Raw genomic sequence first — 20,304 nt, 5'->3', positions numbered from 1 at the left:
TAGCTCTATATAAGCTCGCCAGCTTACTATATATGGTATTCCACTCACATTGAGTTCGTTAGTTCACTACGAGTTTGCCAGCTCACTATAGTTTCACCAGCTAACTAAAAGTTCGCCAGCACTCTATTAGTTCGACACGTCAATACTAGTTCGTCCCTATTAGAACGCAGCACAGTGATTCAGAAATTCTGGAGATATTCTAAACATTCTTTTGTTTATGATGTAAATTTATTAATTAAAAATTGAATGAAATATGATTGGATTTAAGGCATAAGACCTCATGGGTGTATACATGTTGACAGCACTTATACGTCCATATGTACCATTAAATGTTTAAGAGCTGATCAATGGGGTTAAACAAATCTAGTGAAGTGGTATTCTGGTTTCATGTTTTCTATTGCAATTTTTACCTTTAAAATATTATATTACCGTGTATCCCATATGGTCTAGTGGCTAGGATATCTGGCTTTCACCCAGAAGGCCCGGGTTCGATTCCCGGTATGGGAAATTTTTATAATTTTTGGATAGTGTATATCTCCAATACGACTAGAGAACTAGGCTCGCCAGCTCATTACAAATTCGCCAGCTAACTACAAGGTCGCTATTTCATGATAAGTTCGCCAGAACACAAAAAGTTAGTCAGTTTTTAGGTTAGTAAAATCCCTCCTACTTACTACGTGTTATTCGGATCACAATGAGATTGTCAGCTCACTATAATCTCGCCAGGTAACTATAAGTTCCCCAGCTCGCTATAAGTTTGAAATTTCACTATTAGTACGCAGAAATGGTGGGGGGGTCGTGAATCTGGAATACTTTTAGTGAATCGTATATTAAGTTCGAGAAGTTTCAAGGAAACCTCTGGAAATTAAGAACGTTAGATGATACAATGCTTTTAGCGAAGAAGTATATATCCCATATGGTCTAGTGGCTAGGATATCTGGCTTTCACCCAGAAGGCCCGGGTTCGATTCCCGGTATGGGAATATTTTTAGTTTTGAGCTGACTATATAGCAGTTTACAGGCAAATGTGAAGGTTTTTTTTGGAGCCTAGGAAATACCTTTTGAGATTAGGAACCTTTCTACTTTTATAAATCCCTAATTACCTCATTAATTCATATTCATTGTGATTCGAAGTTCAGCTGGCCAATTCACTATAATTTCGCTAGTGGCCAGCACAATATACGTTCTCTAGATCACTATAGGTTCGTCGGCGCACTACAGGTTCTCCAGCTAACAATACTTTGACCACCTAACTATAAATTCACCATCCTACTATAAGTTTGTCAGCTCACTATGATTTCGCCAGATCACTATAAGTTCAATATCTCACTATAGTTTCGGAAATTTACTGTAAAACTAAATGTTGGTCAGCTCACTCTAATTTAGCAAGCCCACTATAACTTCAACGTCTCTTTAAAAGTTCAACAGCTAACACAGTGCCCAGGTAAATGTGAAGAATGATATATTATTTTTAAATTATATTCATATAAATAGATTTTTTAAGTTTACCGAATATCCGAAGAACCTTTCTTACTCCAATAATAACCTCATTAATTCACATTCATGCTAATTTGAAGCTAACATGTGTTGCTACTGTCCATAACCTTCCCTTCTCATACCGGGTGCATAATACAAAGGCAACTCTCCATAGTCGCCTTATTTCGGCGCACTTTGCAGTTCATTATCTTGTTAATCTGCTGCATTAACTTTTTGATAATTTGACAAATATAGCATGACATTGACTTTTCATTCATCACCTATAGGCAATGATAATGTCCTCCTGCCCAGCCAACATCCCACATATTTATGTATATCGGCGCCCATTGTGTGTTATTCATAATTAATTAAAAATAGAAGACACATAATTTAATAATAATTACATGAAAAGGCCAAAAGAAATGTCTACACGCTACAATTTTATATAACGCCAAGGCTTACCTAACACCATGGGAGGTAAAACAACAACAACAAATTGACAAGCAAGCATGAAGATGCTACCACTTTTTTCTATTTTCCCTTTAACTTTGATAACCTTAGGTGAACCATGGAACACAGTAGCAGCAGCAGCATTCGTTCAAGTGCAACCTTTCCTAGACCGCAAGGTATGTTAATGTGAAACATAATTTACGCTGGATAACACATACACACATTATTGCTCATATATTAACAAATCACAAACGAATAAAACAAACAATAATTGTAAATATGTAATAAAGAGCAAAAACAACAAAAAAATATATATATGTGAAATGTTAAGACTTCTGTGTGAGTATTTTTTTTTCTACTCACAAGCGAAGCAAATCTAATTAAAAATTGGTAGAAGAAAAAAAATCATAACTAGAGTCGCAGCTAATAAATGCCATGAACGAGCCAACATTCTCACACATTACACCACGTGTTACCCGTGGCATTGCATTAAACCACATTAGCCACTGAAGTTTGTCTAATAATCATCAGACACTAACAACAGTCTGAAAATTTCATATAAACCGCCACCATAACCGTCATGGCTTTAATCAACCTACCTATCAACTAGGCAACCAAGCTAAACAAGCTACAAACAAACCAACCAATCACTAGCAACAGCTCTAATTTGCTCGGTAACATTGTTACAGAGAAGAAGTTGCCAAGCCAGCAAATAAAAAAAAAACAAACAATAAAAAGAAAGCTTTTCAATTGTCTGTATTTCCTCTATATTTTGTTCCAATGCACCGCGGAATTGTGACCAGTTAATCATATGTTTGATATGAACATAAGGGTGGAGTGAACTAATGACAAAATCATAAAGCTTACATACAATAAATTAGAATCAGAAGTGTCCGCCTTTAAACACTCACTATTAATCTAGAAGTATGAAATCTGTAGGTTACTACAATCAATCATTTGGAAGTTTTGGGTCGATCGACCTTCTTAAAGTTTGATCATAGGGATACACAAGTCGCCTTTTTGGGTTTGAAATTCAGGATATCTGACATTCACTGGAGGTAAGCAAGAATAAATTGCATCCTATAATATAGTCTGATATCTTAATATCTTTATATAATTGGCAAGTATATATCCCATATGGTCTAGTGGCTAGGATATCTGGCTTTCACCCAGAAGGCCCGGGTTCGATTCCCGGTATGGGAAGTATTTTTAATGTTACATAAACATCAACGATATCAGTATAGATAAACGTATCGAGATGCAACGATTGCGTTGACTAGACCATATCATAAGAATGAGCGATGATGAACCCGCTAAAAAGGCGTATAAATTCGAGCCACATGGCGGTGCACGCAGAATTGGCAGGCCAAAGACTAGATGGTGCAAACAAGTGGATGAAGAGATGACAAGGCGCGGTATTCCAGAAAGCGAAGCACAAAACAGAGAGAGTTGGAGATCTTTTCTTAGTTCGGCTTATGGAACAAATGTTCTGTAATGGGCCAGCTAGGTAAGTAAGTAAACATCAAACAGATTCGGTTCAATTTTCCTTATCCGAATTGGTGAATGACGTATCGCTCACTGGGATTTTGTTAAATTGAATCCCAATAGAAAGATGAACTAGTTCCACATCGGAAACTCGGCGATCCTCAGGGTTCTGGCAGTAACTAATTTCACTTTCAGACGCCTCACAATGCAGGTAAGCTGTAAACATCAATAATTGCAGTGATATACCAGAATGTCTAAAGTCAAAAGGATCTATGGATTTTTTTTTAGAAAATCGAAAACTCTTTCCTTTTGTCTGACACTAGGATTCGCTATAAGTTCATCGGTTCTCTATAAGTTCACCAACTTTTCATTAGTTCTCTATCTGTTTGGCCAGGTCACATTTAGATAACTAGCAGACTAAAAATCGCCATCTCACTATATGTTTTTCAGCTTACTATAGCATTGTCAGTTCAATATAAGTTCGCCAGCTCAATATAAGTTTGTTAGCTCACTCTAAGTTTGTGAGACCACTAAAAGTTCGACAGTTTACTACAAGCTCGGCACTTGACAAAAAGTTTTGCCAGTTGACTATTAGTTCGACAGTTAACTACGAGTCACCCAGACCACAATAAGTTTACTATAAGTTCGTAAATTGATAACACTTCGCCAGATGTCTACAAGTTTGACAGTTGACACGCAGTTTGCCAGCTCACTATAAGTTCGCCAGCTCACTATAAGTTCGCCAGCACACTATAAGTTCGCGAGCTCACTATAAGTTCGCGAGCTCACTATAAGTTCGCCAGTTCACTATAAGTTCGCCAGCTCACTGTAAGTTCCCCAGCTCATTATAAGTTCACCAGACCACTATAAGTTCCACCGGACCACTATAAGTTCGCCAGCTTACAGTAACTGTTCGTAAGTTCACTATAAGCTCGTCAGCTTCACTATTATAAGCTTAACTTAATAGTCTTAAGTTCGCCATTTCAATATACGTTCACCAACCCACTATAAGTTCATCAGCGTTTTCTAAGTTCGGCAGCCCACTATATGTCTGCCACATCAAAATAAGTTCGTCGGGTCGGTTTAAGTTCGCCAAATCACTTCATTTTCGCCTGATCACTACAATTTCGCACGATCACTTCAAGTTCGCCAACTCACTCCAGGATCTACGGGACTGTCAAAAATCCAACCCAGACAGCATCCCATCGTTAATGACTTTTGTAAGAGGATAAGTTTATCTTGCCATCTTCTTCAAAGAGAGGAATATACATACAGATATTCTCCGCGCTGTTTACCACATTGATTGCAGATGAGATAATTTAGTTTGTAGAACATTCATGAAGTCGTTCCCCTCGTGACAGACAATAAAACTCTGCTGTCCTGTTATAACACGAGATGTCGGCTTGTGTAAGCTATTTTGGCGCCCAATTCTCGGCTCTTATGCGTTATAAATAAGCATCAACAAGGAAGAATATTGAGAACTATGAGACTGCCTTCCTAAGAACTATACCAGGGTGATTTCTCCGTATGTGGTAAGTTATTCGGCGCCAGTGTGGTTGGAGCGTACAAACGCAACAAAATGGAAGAATATTCAGATCTTTCACACTGTCTCTCTGAGAACTACAACAGGTGTTAGACATATTCTAGAGGAGAAAGTCCTTAGTCCCGGTCAAAGGCCGACCACTTGGAAAATATATCGTATTTATTAAAAATTTAGATCACGTAGTTGGTGTTGAACATGCACAGAGGAGAAAATCGTAAGCCGGGCTGAAGGCCCGTAAATTAAAAAACATGTCGAATAAAAAAAAACATTCCCTGGTATAGCCGGTGGTGGAGACACTCCAGAGTTCTAAGGTCAAATAAGGTTAACATGTAAACTATACTTTGACATATAGTTTGTGATCCCCATAATGGACTCTTTTTCGAGCGTGAATGTTATCTTCGGTGTACATTCCAGATCCATTGCAGCTTCTGTGTATAATGTCAACAGAATGGTTAACTCCATGTTTAAGAGATGTTGCAAATCATATCCCATATGGTCTAGTGGCTAGGATATCTGGCTTTCACCCAGAAGGCCCGGGTTCGATTCCCGGTATGGGAAGGCCTTTTTAACTTTAGGTTGTACGTCATATCGGTGAAGAGCACTTGTAGTGGTGTATCTGCTCAATAATTTCTTAACAATACATTATATTCAGTTAGATTGAAAGAAATTAGGATATCAATTGTGGACTGAACCTTTTATAATATAAGACTAAGAATTAAAATTATTTTATATTTTATCACACAAGATGCCGTGAGGCTTCATTTACAATACTTATGCTGGTAGTCAGGATATCTGACCTTCGCCGGAGGTAAGCAAGAATAAATTGCATCCTATATAATATAGTCTGATATCTTAATCTATATATATAAAATTCTCCTGTCACGGTGTTCGGCTTTGAACTCCTCCGAAACGGCTGGACCGAATTTGATGAAATTTTGTATGTGGAGTTTGTAGGTCTGAGAATAGGGTTTTAACTACTTTTTATAGTGGTCAGTGGAGTGACCAGGGTACCTCACCCACAAAATTTTTTAAGAAAACATGAAATGAAAGTTATTTTTGAACGTTTTGTTTAAAAAATGCTTGCAATAATATGGTATTTACTGCCTTGATCTTGAATGGTCATCTCGGAAATGGCATATCGCGGTCAACCCAATTTTTCAAAAATGTATAATTATAGATAATATCCTTAATTTTAGTAGGCGTGACTACAAAAACGCTAAAAACCCGGTCTCCAATACGTGGGAAAGCGCGATCAATCCCACATTTTAAATACAGTAGAACACGGTAATGTGCTTTGGTCACTTCTAGCGGGATCAATATTAGACTGATAAATTGTAAATGGATTACTATGGCTTACACGGAAATCCAAAACGACGGGCCAGCAACGCGGAACTGGGTCAGCTAGTATTTTTATATAATTCGCAAGTATATATCCCATATGGTCTAGTGGCTAGGATATCTGGCTTTCACCCAGAAGGCCCGGGTTCGATTCCCGGTATGGGAAGTCTTTTTAATATTACAACAACATCAAACAGATTTGGTTTAGTTTCTTATATCGGACCTCTGAGATCTTCTAGATTGTTAAACCGAGATACATTTGACCTGTGACACACAAAAATAGAATTTTCTTCTTCATATAAACAATGATCTCCCAATTTTTTTAAATTATTAGAGTATTATCTGTGGCTACATTCTTGATTTCTAAAAACGTGAGACGAAAGATTATTCTTTAGTTAATTTATTTATTTTATTTTATTTTATAAATTTTAATTAATTTAATTAATTTTAATTAAATTTTCCGGTTAGATCTTATCAGATAACTTTTCATATCCCATATGGTCTAGTGGCTAGGATATCTGGCTTTCACCCAGAAGGCCCGGGTTCGATTCCCGGTATGGGAAGCATACTTTTATACCTACCTCCAAATACCAATTAAATATTAGCTTGAAATCTCTTTTTTTTTAATTTCCTCAAACTGACATCCCTAAAAGCTAGATTATGACTCGCTACACTCTAACGGCCCACAACAGTATGTCATACACATATCATAAAATTTCCAGATGTCAATGATGACAGCTAAACATCTAAACGGTATGATTGAAATAATAAAATAAAAATAAACATTAACTCAAAGGTATTAAAAAGCGTGTACTTTTTACGCCCTTGCTTTATGTTACATTTGATCTGTAAGCCGTAGACAATAAGACAACTTGCTTTTAAACGCGTGAGTAAGCCGTGCAATATACATATGGAGATTTGTTTTTGTTTTTCTATTAAAATTTCTTAATAATTATGAAGAAATAAGTTCAAGTTTTTCACATTATTTTGCTTTCATTTTTATTACTGGGTATATGACTTTGTCTCAACTAAGCACGCGTTGATAAGGTCATTTTTATTTTGTTCATTGACTTTGTCAAATCAGCAGCAATAGCTATATACCTATGTATACACAATTGATGATTATCTTTCTGTCTGTCAGTCATTCAGTCGCTTAGTCAAATCAAGTGTGTATGTTTAATGATATGTATCTCTAGCATATTTGATTTTCAAGTAGAGTTTCAATTGAATTGTGCGAGTATTGTGAAAACAGTTGAAACAAAAAAACATAAACTGAAGAGTTCATTTCAAGTTAACTTTTAATAAACAACTTGGAGTACCCAATACTTATGAAGAAGTGACAATTGTCGTTGGGTGACTAGTAATCAAAACTGTTATAAGGTTTAGAGATTATAAGTTCTATTAAAATTTTAAACGAATAATATTTTCTTTCTTTTTTTGTCGCTTTATAGTTACAGATTCGCATTAAACGTTAAATCCTTTGAATATCCCTTCTGACATATGAACCGCTTTTGTAAGGGAATAATTATCCTATTTATGTGATCCTGTTTCATATTTTTATATCCCATATGGTCTAGTGGCTAGGATATCTGGCTTTCACCCAGAAGGCCCGGGTTCGATTCCCGGTATGGGAAGTCTTTTTATTGTTACCTGATTTATGAGAGATTTGTTGACTGGGGAGAGACGGATTCATATATGGGGATTTCTGAGTGCAATCGGACACTTTTTCAAAATTAGTTTTGGATTTCCTTTGTTTTTTGTTGTGGTGATGCTATTGACAAATTTTACAAAATTAAGAAAAATAGTAATTATTCGAATCCCACTAATACAAAATTCAAGAAAATCGAAGAGTACAATCGTTGATTTAATTAAATTATTTTAAATCTTGAAGATTGCATCCAAGCCCACTGTGCAATACTTTTTATTATATAGCTGATAAAAATACAAAAAATTATTTTTTTCTATTTGGGCCAATATTAAAGAAGTTTGAGTATTTCTTTGCATATAGTTTTTACAGAATTCGACTTTTTCAACGCGTGATATCTCTGGAGCCTTTAGTAAAAAATAAATAAATAAATCTGGAAATATACTACAATGTTTTGCATCAAAAATATTGGAAATTTTGAAAAAGTATCCAATTTCACTTAGAAATCCCCATATAGATATTTTCCGAGTCCAAATGTATTTATATCCCTATAGTCTCACCAAAATGGTCTAGCTGGCTTAGACTATGGAGTATACAATCCCACGGCAGCGGGTTCTTTCGTACCGGATTGACCCGGAACAACACAAAATCATCGTTCCGGAAAGCGGCTGCCACCTCAGTGTACATATGTTTGTATTTGTTTCGTTTTTCTGTGTTGGGAGCAGCATATCCCAGACTGCCTGCTCCGAATTCTTTTGGTCCGTGCCGGGACTGAGGAAAACCGAGGACCAATATATCTGTGCTCAGTTTGTCACATCCGCATCTTCACCCGCATTCAACCTTGGATGAGGTGCAATAGATGTCAGGAGTGGGTGCATCTAAGGGGTTGCTCTGGACTTGTCCATGTGAGGGACTACGACAGGGAATATGTTGCTGCATGCTGCGTGAACACAGTCCCCAGTGAGTCGTCGTCGGATTACGAAACTCCCCCGCAGTCCCCTCGACAACAACCGCACACGCAGCCTTTAACACCAGCCGTTGTTGCCCAATCCCAGAGAATGCATCCTTTTTGCAATTTAATTGCAATGGACTTCGAGGTCAAGGTCGCGGTGGTGCAAGAAACCAAGCTGAACTACAACCACAGCTTACAGCATTGTGATGCTAAGGAAAGATCGCACCAGAAGTGGAGGTTGGGGATAAGCTTTCCTATTGCACCAGTCCAATACAGACCTATCTCGCTCGAGCCTGTCTCTAGTGACCCGCACATGGAATGTATGGGGGTAGCAGTCAGGTCTGGAACTGCCGAGATAGAGTTGCAGAACGTATACATCCCGCCGAGAAATAGCTGTATCTCAGATTATAGGCCTGACATTAGCCTGTTCTTGGAGGTCATAATCGTCCTGGGGGACTTATATGCGCATCATGAGATGTGGCATTCGGTCCTCGGAAACGACCAGGGAGGTACAGCGCTGGCTGAGCAGATTGATAGCTCTAAGTTTTGCACGGTCAATGAGGACGCCCCTAGAGGAGAGTGTCACAGTTCACCAGACATAACCATCCTGTCACCTGGTCTGACAAATGACGTTACCTGGCAACCCATTTCCCTTGGATCAGACCATCTTCACATAATTGTCTCCATTAGCAGACCACCCTACTTCATCACCTCTGAACGCCGCACATTCGTCAATCATAAGAAAGCTGATTGGCCGAGTTTCAGAGAGTTCACCAATCATCGCTTCAGAGAATTGCCCAATCCTTCTGATGTTCGGGTAGCGGAAAGGACGTTTCGAGACATCATCACTGCTGGAGCCGCCCGCCGTATCCCTGCTGGTCGAATACCCGAAGTAAGACCAAACTTTCCAGCAGAAGCGACGGGATTAGCAAATGAGCTTCATCGTGCCAACCCCAATGACCCCAGAGTCAGGGAGCTGACACTGGAAGTTAACAGGCTGGTCGGCGAGTATAAGCGGAACAAATGGTTAAATCATCTGAAGAGCTGCAACATTGGAGCCGGTATAGGTGAATTGTGGGCAACGGTTAAGTCACTCTCGAACCCAGGAAGAAGGGAAGATAGGACCTCAGTCACGTTTGGCGACGTTACGTTGACTGGCCCGAAGAGGTGCGCAAGTAATTTCAATCGACAGTTTGTCGAGCACCCTGAGAGTGACAGGGCGAAGAGAAGAGTATTACGTCGCATCAGATCTCTTCCTGCCGATGATGAACCACCACAATTTACAATGGATGATGTTGCCAATGCCATCAGCAACGCTAAATCATCCAACGCGTTGGGCCCTGATGGAATCTCCATGGTCATGCTGACGAGCCGGGATTGGAGTATCTCACTTAAGTTCTCAACTTGTCGCTAGCAACCCTCGTTGTTCCCGAAGTCTGGAAAATGGGCAGGGTGGTCCCACTACGGATCAACAACACAAACTTTCTAATAATTAAATAATATTTTTACAAAGTTTTCATGCATTTTTGTGCTAAATTTCATTTGTTTAGTTGTTAAGCTTTGTGATGTAGCGTTGAAGACATAAGATCTGTTCGACAACTTCGCAAGTATAAAGTACTTAGGTTAGGTTAGGTTGAAAAGAGGGGTGATGCAGGATCACCACATGTCCGTGTGGACATACACTTAAGCCATAAAGTAGACCTGTTGTGCGCTCTAATTTGCGGCCAGGATGAGGTTGTAAAGTTTGTGTATGAATTGGTTAAAATTCCTGATTATTCTATTGACGTTAGTCTAAGATTTCTGTCATGTTGACATAGTCTCTTAAAGTTTTGAGCTCGATTGTCCTGATGTGATCGAGTCCTTGTATTATGTCGCTCCCTAGTAGCTGTTTTCTCGGGTTTGTGAAGGCCTGGCAGTGACAGAGGTAGTGTTTCAACGTGTCGTCGTCCTCTCTGCATGCTCTGCATTCACTGCTTCCTGCACAACCTATTTTGTGCAGGTGCGCTTGTAGACCCAGGTGTCCTGTAAGGATACCCGTCAGTCTACTAATGTCTTTTTTACTTAGCAAAAGTAGTCCCTTTGTTTTGTCCTCGTCTGGGTTCCCCCATAGGATTTTTGTGTTTTTTTCCCTTGTCTTCTCTATTCCAGAGGGATATAGTGCATCTTTTGTCCATGCCTTTAGCTCTATGCACGTCGCCTTTAAGGGCTTGGCGTTATCTATGCTGACTGTAGGTTGCTCCCTTGCCTGTTTTGCTAAGGAGTTTGCTATTTCGTTACCCCTAATCCCAATGTGCCCTGGTACCCATATAATGTTTACCGTACCATGTTGGGAGTAGTTGTTAATAGACTGTATGCATTCCAAGACAGTTCTAGATTTTACTGTCTTGGCCGTTATAGCCGTGATGGCTGCTTTGCTGTCCGTAAGGATGTTCGCAGTGGTAGGCTTTGTGTGAGTGTCAAACCAGTTCAGACACTCTGTTATCGCTCGGACTTCCGCCTGAAGAATCGTATTATGATCCGGCAGTCCGAGGGAGATTTTCGTTTCCGGTTCCATTATATATAGACCCAGTCCGGTTCTCCCCTCTAGCACAGCCCCATCCGTAAACCCGCAGCTTCCAGCGGAAATCTGTGCTAGAGTTCCATCGATCCACATGTCTCTGTCTGGTATTGAAACTTCACACAGAGCTACTTCACTATCTGGCCCAGTTGTATGCGGTCTGATACTGTTTGGTTTATAGATTCACCCGTTGTAACCTTTAGTATGTTTTGGTGGTATGTTCGGTGGTCTCTACTGATCCACTCGCTCATCGACTTTAGCCTTGTAGCTGCGATGGCTGCCTCATACCTTACCTGAATTTCTATTGGGTGTATAAACAAGATTGTTTCTAGAGCCCTCGTCGGTGTAGTCTTCATTGCCCCGCTAATGCTTAGGCAACATGTTCTTTGGACTTTTGCAGTATCTTTACGTTGCATTTTTTGTCCATAGCTGTCCACCATACAACAGACGCGTATGTTAAGATTGGTCTAATTACGCCCCTGTATAGCCAGTGTGTTATCCTAGGATTGAAACCCCATTTCGAGCCTATTGCCCTTCTACATGTTGACCAACATCGTTGTGCCTTGTCGGCCCTTTCTTGAATATAGTCTTTCCAATTTAGTTTCCTATCCAGAATTACTCCTAGGTATTTAACTGTGCGGGAAATATTTATTGTTCTATTTAGAAAAACTGGTTCCTCGAGGTTACCCACTTTCGTTTTCCTCGTAAATAGACATATTTCCGTTTTTACCGGGTTAACGTTCAGACCTCTCGGTCTGGCCCAGTTGTATGCAATTTTGAGTGTCGTATCTGCTCTTCTGCAAAGTATATTCGGATTCTTTCCCCTTAGAAGTATTATAACGTCGTCTGCGTAGCAGACTGGGTCAAATCCTTAAGAGACTGTTTATGGTAGTAACCCACAAAAGAGGTGATAGTATCCCTCCCTGTGGCGTTCCTTGTCCGACTTTGTCTCTTATTTTGACGTCATATAGCCCGCAGCTTATGCATCTATTCCTTAGCATATGGTTGATCCAGTTCCTTAAGGTCCTGTCTACCTGAAACTCGTCTAAAGAGTTGATCAGCGTTTCGGTGCATATTTCCGTTTTTTCCGGGTTAACTTTCAGACCTCTCGGTCTGGCCCAGTTGTATGCAATTTTGAGTGTCGTATCTGCTCTTCTGCAAAGTATATTCGGATTCTTTCCCCTTGGAAGTATTATAACGTCGTCTGCGTAGCAGACTGGGTCAAATCCTTAAGAGACTGTTTATGGTAGTAACCCACAAAAGAGGTGATAGTATCCCTCCCTGTGGCGTTCCTTGTCCGACTTTGTCTCTTATTTTGACGTCATATAGCCCGCAGCTTATGCATCTATTCCTTAGCATATGGTTGATCCAGTTCCTTAAGGTCCTGTCTACCTGAAACTCGTCTAAAGAGTTGATCAGCGTTTCGGTACATATTTCCGTTTTTTCCGGGTTAACGTTCAGACCTCTCGGTCTGACCCAGTTGTATGCAATTTTGAGTGTCGTATCTGCTCTTCTGCAAAGTATATTCGGATTCTTTCCCCTTAGAAGTATTATAACGTCGTCTGCGCAGCAGACTGGGTCAAATCCTAAAGAGACTGTTTATGGTAGTAACCCACAAAAGAGGTGATAGTATCCCTCCCTGTGGCGTTCCTTGTCCGACTTTGTCTCTTATTTTGACGTCATATAGCCCGCAGCTTATGCATCTATTCCTTAGCATATGGTTGATCCAGTTCCTTAAGGTCCTGTCTACCTGAAACTCGTCTAAAGAGTTGATCAGCGTTTCGGTGCATATTTCCGTTTTTTCCGGGTTAACGTTCAGACCTCTCGGTCTGGCCCAGTTGTATGCAATTTTGAGTGTCGTATCTGCTCTTCTGCAAAGTATATTCGGATTCTTTCCCCTTAGAAGTATTATAACGTCGTCTGCGTAGCAGACTGGGTCAAATCCTTAAGAGACTGTTTATGGTAGTAACCCACAAAAGAGGTGATAGTATCCCTCCCTGTGGCGTTCCTTGTCCGACTTTGTCTCTTATTTTGACGTCATATAGCCCGCAGCTTATGCATCTATTCCTTAGCATATGGTTGATCCAGTTCCTTAAGGTCCTGTCTACCTGAAACTCGTCTAAAAGTTGATCAGCGTTTCGGTGCTGACGTTGTTAAAAGCGCCTTCGATGTCAATGCATACAGCAAGTGTATACATCTACATTTCAAAGGTTCTCTCTATATGGTGTACTACCTCGTGAAACGCGGTTTCCACTGATCTGCCTTTAACGTATGCGTGTTGTTTGAATTTGAGCATATCGTTAGGGATTCTACTCTTTATCATGGTGTCGACCGTCCGTTCCATTGTCTTGAGTAAGAATGAAGTTAAACTTATCGGGCGATAAGATTTTGGTATTGCGTAGCTTGCCTTGCCAGGTTTAGGGATAAAAACTACAAAAAAACTGCAAATTTTAGACAAGCGTTGAAGATCCGGACCAGTTTGGAAGCAATAAGGTCCACTTACCGCTGTAATAGGGCCGGGAAGATCTGGTCTGGTCCCGCTGCTTTGTATGGTGAAAAGCTCGTGATGGTTTGTTTGACCATCGAGCTGTCAATTTTTGGTGCATCTCCTGATGAGTAAACAGACTCAATCGATGCCTCGGTGCTGGCCGTGGTATTCGACGGAAAGTGAGTTTTCATCAGAAGGCCTATAGCTTCTTCTGTTGTTTCCGTCCTTTTCCCATTTCCATCGACCATTTGCTCGGTCTGTGTATGGGTTTTGGACATAAACTTCTTGATTTTCGAAACGTCGTTAACGCTATCCACCTGTTCGCAGAATAGCTTCCAGGAGTTACGTTTGGCGTTCCTTGTAATTTTGTTGTATTCCTTCAATTTTGCCTGGTAGTTGTCCCAGAATACAGCTGCTTTTTACGTTTTGCCCTATTATAAAGTCTGCGGACCTCCTTGGCTTTATTCCGAATTTCCCCTGTCATCCAGGGTTTTACTTGCAAGTACTCAGCAAATTCTCAGTAACTTCTCTCAATGAATTGTACACTCTCGAAGCTAACAATTTGCAGAATGTTATCGAAAACCAATCACTTACAAGAAGTCAGCTGATTTAACAAAGAAAAATTTTGGCGGAAAAGATTTAATTTAACAAATAAAGGTTTTTAACGAAAATTATTTGACTTTCCACTATATTAGCAACAAAAAAAAAAAAATAGATCTAGTGTTTTCTCCAGGGACGTCTACATGGTGTTCCTCCTACTACACGGATGCACCGCATTTTTTGGGATTTGATACCTTTAAAATAAAAAATATAGCCTTCACAAACTACAAAATAAGTTATTTTACTTATCATCTCGTTTTCTATAATTCATTTAGTTATTTCTTCCCTTTTTATCTTGTAATTATTTTAATAACCAAACGTTTGTTTGTGTTTTTTTGCCAAGAATTGCAAAATCCGACACAAAATATTCGAATTTAAATCAGTTGATCAAACTTGCAAATTCTTACAAGAAAAATTTTGCTTGCAAAAACTTGTAAGTTCTCAGTAGCAAAGATCTCCAAAATTCTCTCTCAATTCGCTCTCTTTAACTTTAAAAGTTTGTTATCGCACAGCATTTTGTAAAAGTTTGTACAAACTTGCGTGTTATCGAACAGACCTATTTACTATTTAAACAAGTTGTGCAATTTTAATTTACCTTGTAATTTTGGGGAAACCTAAGATATTAATTAACACAACTGAAGTTTTGACTACGGATCAGAATGCAGTTATAGTTATCGTCAATATATCTGACCTAAAATAGCTTCTTTGTTTCACGCATAGGAAAATAAAGGTTGGTAACCAAAACCATATCGCAAATAATCCCATCCTGCTATATGAACAGGATCATCCAACGTACACGAGAATTACAATATAGGGGTCTTAGATAAATATTTGCATCCCATATGGTCTAGTGGCTAGGATATCTGGCTTTCACCCAGAAGGCCCGGGTTCGATTCCCGGTATGGGAAAGTATTTTAGTGAAATCTTAATCTTCATATAAAAAATATCTGTTTCCTGTGATGGATGAATGGGGTGAATAATAACGCTTCTGACCAAGTGTCAAAAAGTGTAAAAAGTTAGAATTTACGAGAATCTTCGGCGGGGTTTTTGGAAGAGTTTAAGTTTTCAATTTTTCAATCAAATTCTAAATCTAAAATGATATAAACTATGAGAATATGAAATATTGATTTAAATAATTTGTTTATTTTGTGTTAAACTACAGTAAGCATTTTATCAATTCCTTCCGACTACAGATGCCTATAAGTTGCTATAGATAGCACAACCGTGCACCGAACCTGGAAAATGGTTTATCTCCTTGAAGATCAGCACTACACTTAACACATATCTATGATCCACATAAGTAGACTACAACAAAACCCCCTCAATACGATTAATTCTACATTAACTAAAGCGAAAATTATAAGAATTCAGTAAATTCTCAAACGAAGGAAAAAACAAAACAAGAAATTTTATATTTTTTTTTTAATTCTTACAATATTAAAGAGAAAAAATTGCTATGTAAGGACAAAATTTCTTCTACACACAATGTAAATTGTCCTGCTATGCTTTGTTGACCGATAACATCTCCAACTCTGTTACCTGTGCCGGCAATATCAAACCTCAACAAGGCTGGACTTCCCGGTTTATCTGGAAATACTGCAGCGGTACCTTGTCCAGCATTAACGATTGCTTCTAAGCGTTTGACCTTTTACTTGAATAATTTTTTTTTTCAAGACTGATGCCAGAAAGAACTAAAACCCAAATTAGAATCAAGGGTTATGCAAAGTTTTGTGTTGAGCTTTGAAAACAAATCCAACAAGTACAGGGCGACGCCGACACCAAAGTCCAGCACTGATCTGTTTGCCCCGGCATATATTTTAAATGAATTTGAAATTTCGGCGTCGACACCCAACAGTTTAAAACAGCCAAAACGATTCAAAACTTTACTCAAATGTTGATTCTCTTTGCGGCTGAATAATGTGAATGCTTGAAACAGCTAAGATCACCCATATACCTTAAAGTGACTGCAACAACAACATACGTACTCTTTATTCTCATCTGTCGCGGTTTTGCAAAGGAAAGACACTCTCAGAGAGACTAATGCGCAAAATATTTTGAGCATCAATGGCTTGAAACCTTTTTCTTGTTTTTTGTGCGTTTTGTAATCATCAGGACACAAATCTGAATTGTGGCTGTGTCTCTACAGATGCTTGAATGACAGGTTGGTGGTATGAGGATATGCATGAGTGCAGCTCAATATGAATATGAAGGGATTCCAAATCTACACATTGTTTGCTGTAGAAATGGCTTGTTAAACGAATATCAGTAAATATCCTCGATAGTATAGTGGTTAGTATCCCCGCCTGTCACGCGGGAGACCGGGGTTCAATTCCCCGTCGGGGAGTTTGTATTGACGTCAAAATTGCATTTTTGGAGAAATTTTCTAATATCTATTATGTGTGGTGGTCTACGCAAAATAATGTTCTGTTTCCTGCATATTATGAACGTTGTTCCTAAAGTGAATAATAGTGGTTTCTTCCCAAAGAAATTGAACAAAAATTGTAAATTGTATCTATTCCCTGTAGGGACTGAAACTGATTTAAAGTTAACTTAAAACTAGCTTTTTTGTTAACAAAAGTGACTTTTTATCGATTATTTTCCCTTATGCCAACTGACTACTTTTTCAAGGCGATGAGCGAATATGTAGTCAGTATTGTCCATCGCTAGATTACTTTCTAACTGATTATAAACTAACTTTTTTTAGCCTATACGTAGTCAGGTTAAATGATAATGTGAAAATTTTTTTTTGTGTTTTATGACTTTGACTTTTCATATCCTCTCTCTTTCCCTCTCTCTCTTACGTTATATTAGACACAAAAAGAGGCAAAATATTTCCTTTTATATTTTTCCTATATTTTCTTCGTGTTCCTTTTTTTATACCAGAACAATAGCTTTGTTCCAGAACAAAAAAGTTTTTACAATTTTTACGACTTTTACATACTTTACCCGAAAATCCGTTCCAGTACACAAAAAAGTTGTAAAATTTTCACTTCTCTTTAAACAAAAATGGCGCTTAATTACGCTCTCTTTAAAAACTTTTTACTCGACAAATTTGAGCGTGTAAAAAATAGTAACATGGTTGCCAGCGTCTGATTGGCTGGTACGCCGACTTTGACATTTGTTCCAGTTTTTTTAAGTATTTTCCATTTTTCCGTTCCCGAACTATTTCAAAAAATTTGTGTGAGAACAGTTTTTTTTGCAGTTCTCTCTTTTACGAGTTTTAATATTAAAAAGTACGGGAACGGAGCTAATATGAATGATATGTACCATGACTTTTCAACCAATTTAAAGTTAGTTGAAAAGTAGTGCAGAAATGGACAATCGTCGAAATTTTTTTCTGTTCAAAGTGGTTGATCTCTAGATGACTTTTCAACCAGTTTATAGTCAGTTTAAAAATAATCGATTCATCATCAACCATTTTATCAACTGGTTGATAAAAGTCCGACAGGGTTATTTGTAATAAGATAAACAAAATAATGTTCTGTTTCCTGCATATTATGAACGTTGTTCTTCAGTGAAGTAACTATGGCAGAGTGAGGCAGAGAAAATTTGTGGGTCTCTCTTGTGCTCTCAATGAGCGAAAATTTGTTGTTGTTCACAACGTGTTAGCATCTACACAGGCTGTGAGCGATAACAAATTTACGCTCATTTAGAGCACATGGGCTCTCTTGTCAGTCACAATGCCTACCATTGAAGTATGGCATGTTCCCGTAATTTATTAAATCGTAAAAATTGCAAAATCATAAAAGTGGTAGACTCTCATATAAAATATGATATGTTTTGGTGTAAGGGAACAAAAAATGTGTAAAATTGCTAAAAAAATGTAAACACTTCTTAGTTCTGAGACAGAGTTTATATTTCCACAGCTACGTTCAGTCTTTGGGATATCAAAATTAGTTTTATATGTCAACGTGAATGTTAATTAATATAAGCATAGACTAATGAATTTATAGACGACGGATTACTCAATTTTTCCGCGGTCAAGTAACTCAAACCCGAAAACTCAAATAAGTTTGAAGACGATTTTTGGGGAATATTGCGTATTTTTATCTGAGAATATAGTTCCTATCAAAAACTAACCCCATGTAGTCTTTTGCCAGAACAAAATATTTATTAACTTCCCAGCAAAAATACTCATTACAAATTGGCCTACTTTCTCATTATTTTAACATGGGCATGTCATAGGGAGTAAGTACTTATTTTTTGGCACTTAAAAGTAAATAAATAAGTACTTAAATAAGTAGTTACGACTTGAAGTAACCAGGGAGTAACTACTTATTTATCTACTTTTTAGTGGCCAAAAAGTAAGTACTTACTCCCTATGACATGCCCATGTTAAAATAATGAGAAAGTAGGCCAATTTGTAATGAGTATTTTTGCTGGGTTGTATTCTTTTTTGCATTTTACATTGAGTTTCTTAGTTACCACACTCAATTCGAACATACTCGGTGAGAACATTCCGTCGTCTATAAATTCATTAGTCTATGATATAAGCCTAAAGAGGTCATAGTGTTCTCGAGAGAGCACGAGAGCAAAAGTCTTTGTCAATCTGTGGGTATTTGTCAATTTCACTAGCAATACAATTTCGCACTTCCGTAAATTCCAATGAAAGAAATGCGGATTTCCAAAGAATTTCTGGAATTAATCAATTAATAATCACCACGCTAACAATATAAGTCATAATTTATGCAAATCTTCTATGGGAACAAATGAGTTGCAATTGGGTCGTATATCTGAATAGTTTAGCACATTATTAAATAAATTTACACGAGACATTAGCAGACCAAAACTTTGTTTTTAGCTGTCAGTTGTAAAGTTGTCAGTAAACACAACAGAAATGCTAAGGTGAAAATGCAACCACTTTAAAACAGAAAGTAACATTCCAATAATAAAATGGAAACAAAATTATAGAAATTTTGTTTTTTTGTAGCCTCAAGAATATTTTCTAAATTATTGGAACACGCAAAACTACGTGACAGACAGACTACGCAAAAAAAGGTGAAAGTAACGGAATTTCAAAACAAAAAGTTTATTTTCTTAATTTATAAATAAAAACACAAAGAAACATAATATTAAGATTAGCCATAAATTATGCTTGCCATTATTATCATCAGTATGCCACAAAGCTGATAGGCATCAGTTTTGATGTCGGCAAGAACGAACCAATGCTGTGGTGGATGCTTGAAAGTAAAACCTTTTTTTCTTGTTTTTGTGCTGTTCACTAATCGTCATGATACACATCTGAAATGAGGTTGTGTCTCTGCGGATGCTTGCATGGGTAGGTTGGTGATATGGCGTTATGCATGAGTTAATCTCAATACAATATGAATATGAAAGGATTCCAAGTGTACGCAGTATTTGCTGTTGAAATACTTTATAAACCAAATACCAGTTAATATCCTCGATAGTATAGTGGTTAGTATCCCCGCCTGTCACGCGGGAGACCGGGGTTCAATTCCCCGTCGGGGAGTGTATTAAAGTCAAAATTATGTTTTGCAGAAATGTTTGTTAATATTTTAACTGTAATAAAATGAGATGGTGAAACAACACGAGTCCTAACTATGCCTACCAGGTAGGCATTTTATTTATTTCATACAAAATAGCAAAAAGCTGTAGACAGCCAAATAATTACATTACAGATAGTACTACTCAAATATAATGCAAATATAAACTTAACAATTAAAGACCAGAAATTTTGTCCCCCAAGGTGTTAAAAATCCAAATTTTTAAAGAAAAATATACAAATCAAATTAACTAAAATAACTACTACC

The 20,304-nt window shown here is 38.0% G+C and overlaps 1 protein-coding gene and 10 non-coding genes across 11 annotated transcripts in view; 10 read left to right on the top strand and 1 right to left on the bottom strand.

Moving 5' to 3' along the window:
• Positions 1-20,304, bottom strand: part of mwh (multiple wing hairs) — a 207,632-nt gene that overhangs the window by 115,129 nt on the left and 72,199 nt on the right. The window lies entirely within an intron of this gene.
• On the top strand, positions 436-507 carry TRNAE-UUC (transfer RNA glutamic acid (anticodon UUC)). Its single transcript has one exon. It is a non-coding gene; the product is annotated as a tRNA-Glu (tRNA).
• Positions 911-982, top strand: TRNAE-UUC (transfer RNA glutamic acid (anticodon UUC)). Its single transcript has one exon. It is a non-coding gene; the product is annotated as a tRNA-Glu (tRNA).
• Positions 3,057-3,128, top strand: TRNAE-UUC (transfer RNA glutamic acid (anticodon UUC)). The gene has a single exon. It is a non-coding gene; the product is annotated as a tRNA-Glu (tRNA).
• On the top strand, positions 5,440-5,511 carry TRNAE-UUC (transfer RNA glutamic acid (anticodon UUC)). The gene has a single exon. It is a non-coding gene; the product is annotated as a tRNA-Glu (tRNA).
• Positions 6,386-6,457, top strand: TRNAE-UUC (transfer RNA glutamic acid (anticodon UUC)). The gene has a single exon. It is a non-coding gene; the product is annotated as a tRNA-Glu (tRNA).
• Positions 6,783-6,854, top strand: TRNAE-UUC (transfer RNA glutamic acid (anticodon UUC)). Its single transcript has one exon. It is a non-coding gene; the product is annotated as a tRNA-Glu (tRNA).
• TRNAE-UUC (transfer RNA glutamic acid (anticodon UUC)) lies at positions 7,854-7,925 on the top strand. Its single transcript has one exon. It is a non-coding gene; the product is annotated as a tRNA-Glu (tRNA).
• Positions 15,370-15,441, top strand: TRNAE-UUC (transfer RNA glutamic acid (anticodon UUC)). The gene has a single exon. It is a non-coding gene; the product is annotated as a tRNA-Glu (tRNA).
• TRNAD-GUC (transfer RNA aspartic acid (anticodon GUC)) lies at positions 16,806-16,877 on the top strand. The gene has a single exon. It is a non-coding gene; the product is annotated as a tRNA-Asp (tRNA).
• On the top strand, positions 19,932-20,003 carry TRNAD-GUC (transfer RNA aspartic acid (anticodon GUC)). Its single transcript has one exon. It is a non-coding gene; the product is annotated as a tRNA-Asp (tRNA).

This window comes from Musca autumnalis, unplaced genomic scaffold (assembly GCF_047663935.1).
Source record: "Musca autumnalis isolate F117 unplaced genomic scaffold, ASM4766393v1 scaffold_5, whole genome shotgun sequence".
Lineage (NCBI taxonomy): Eukaryota > Metazoa > Arthropoda > Insecta > Diptera > Muscidae > Musca > Musca autumnalis.
This window is presented reverse-complemented; position numbering and strand designations above follow the sequence as displayed.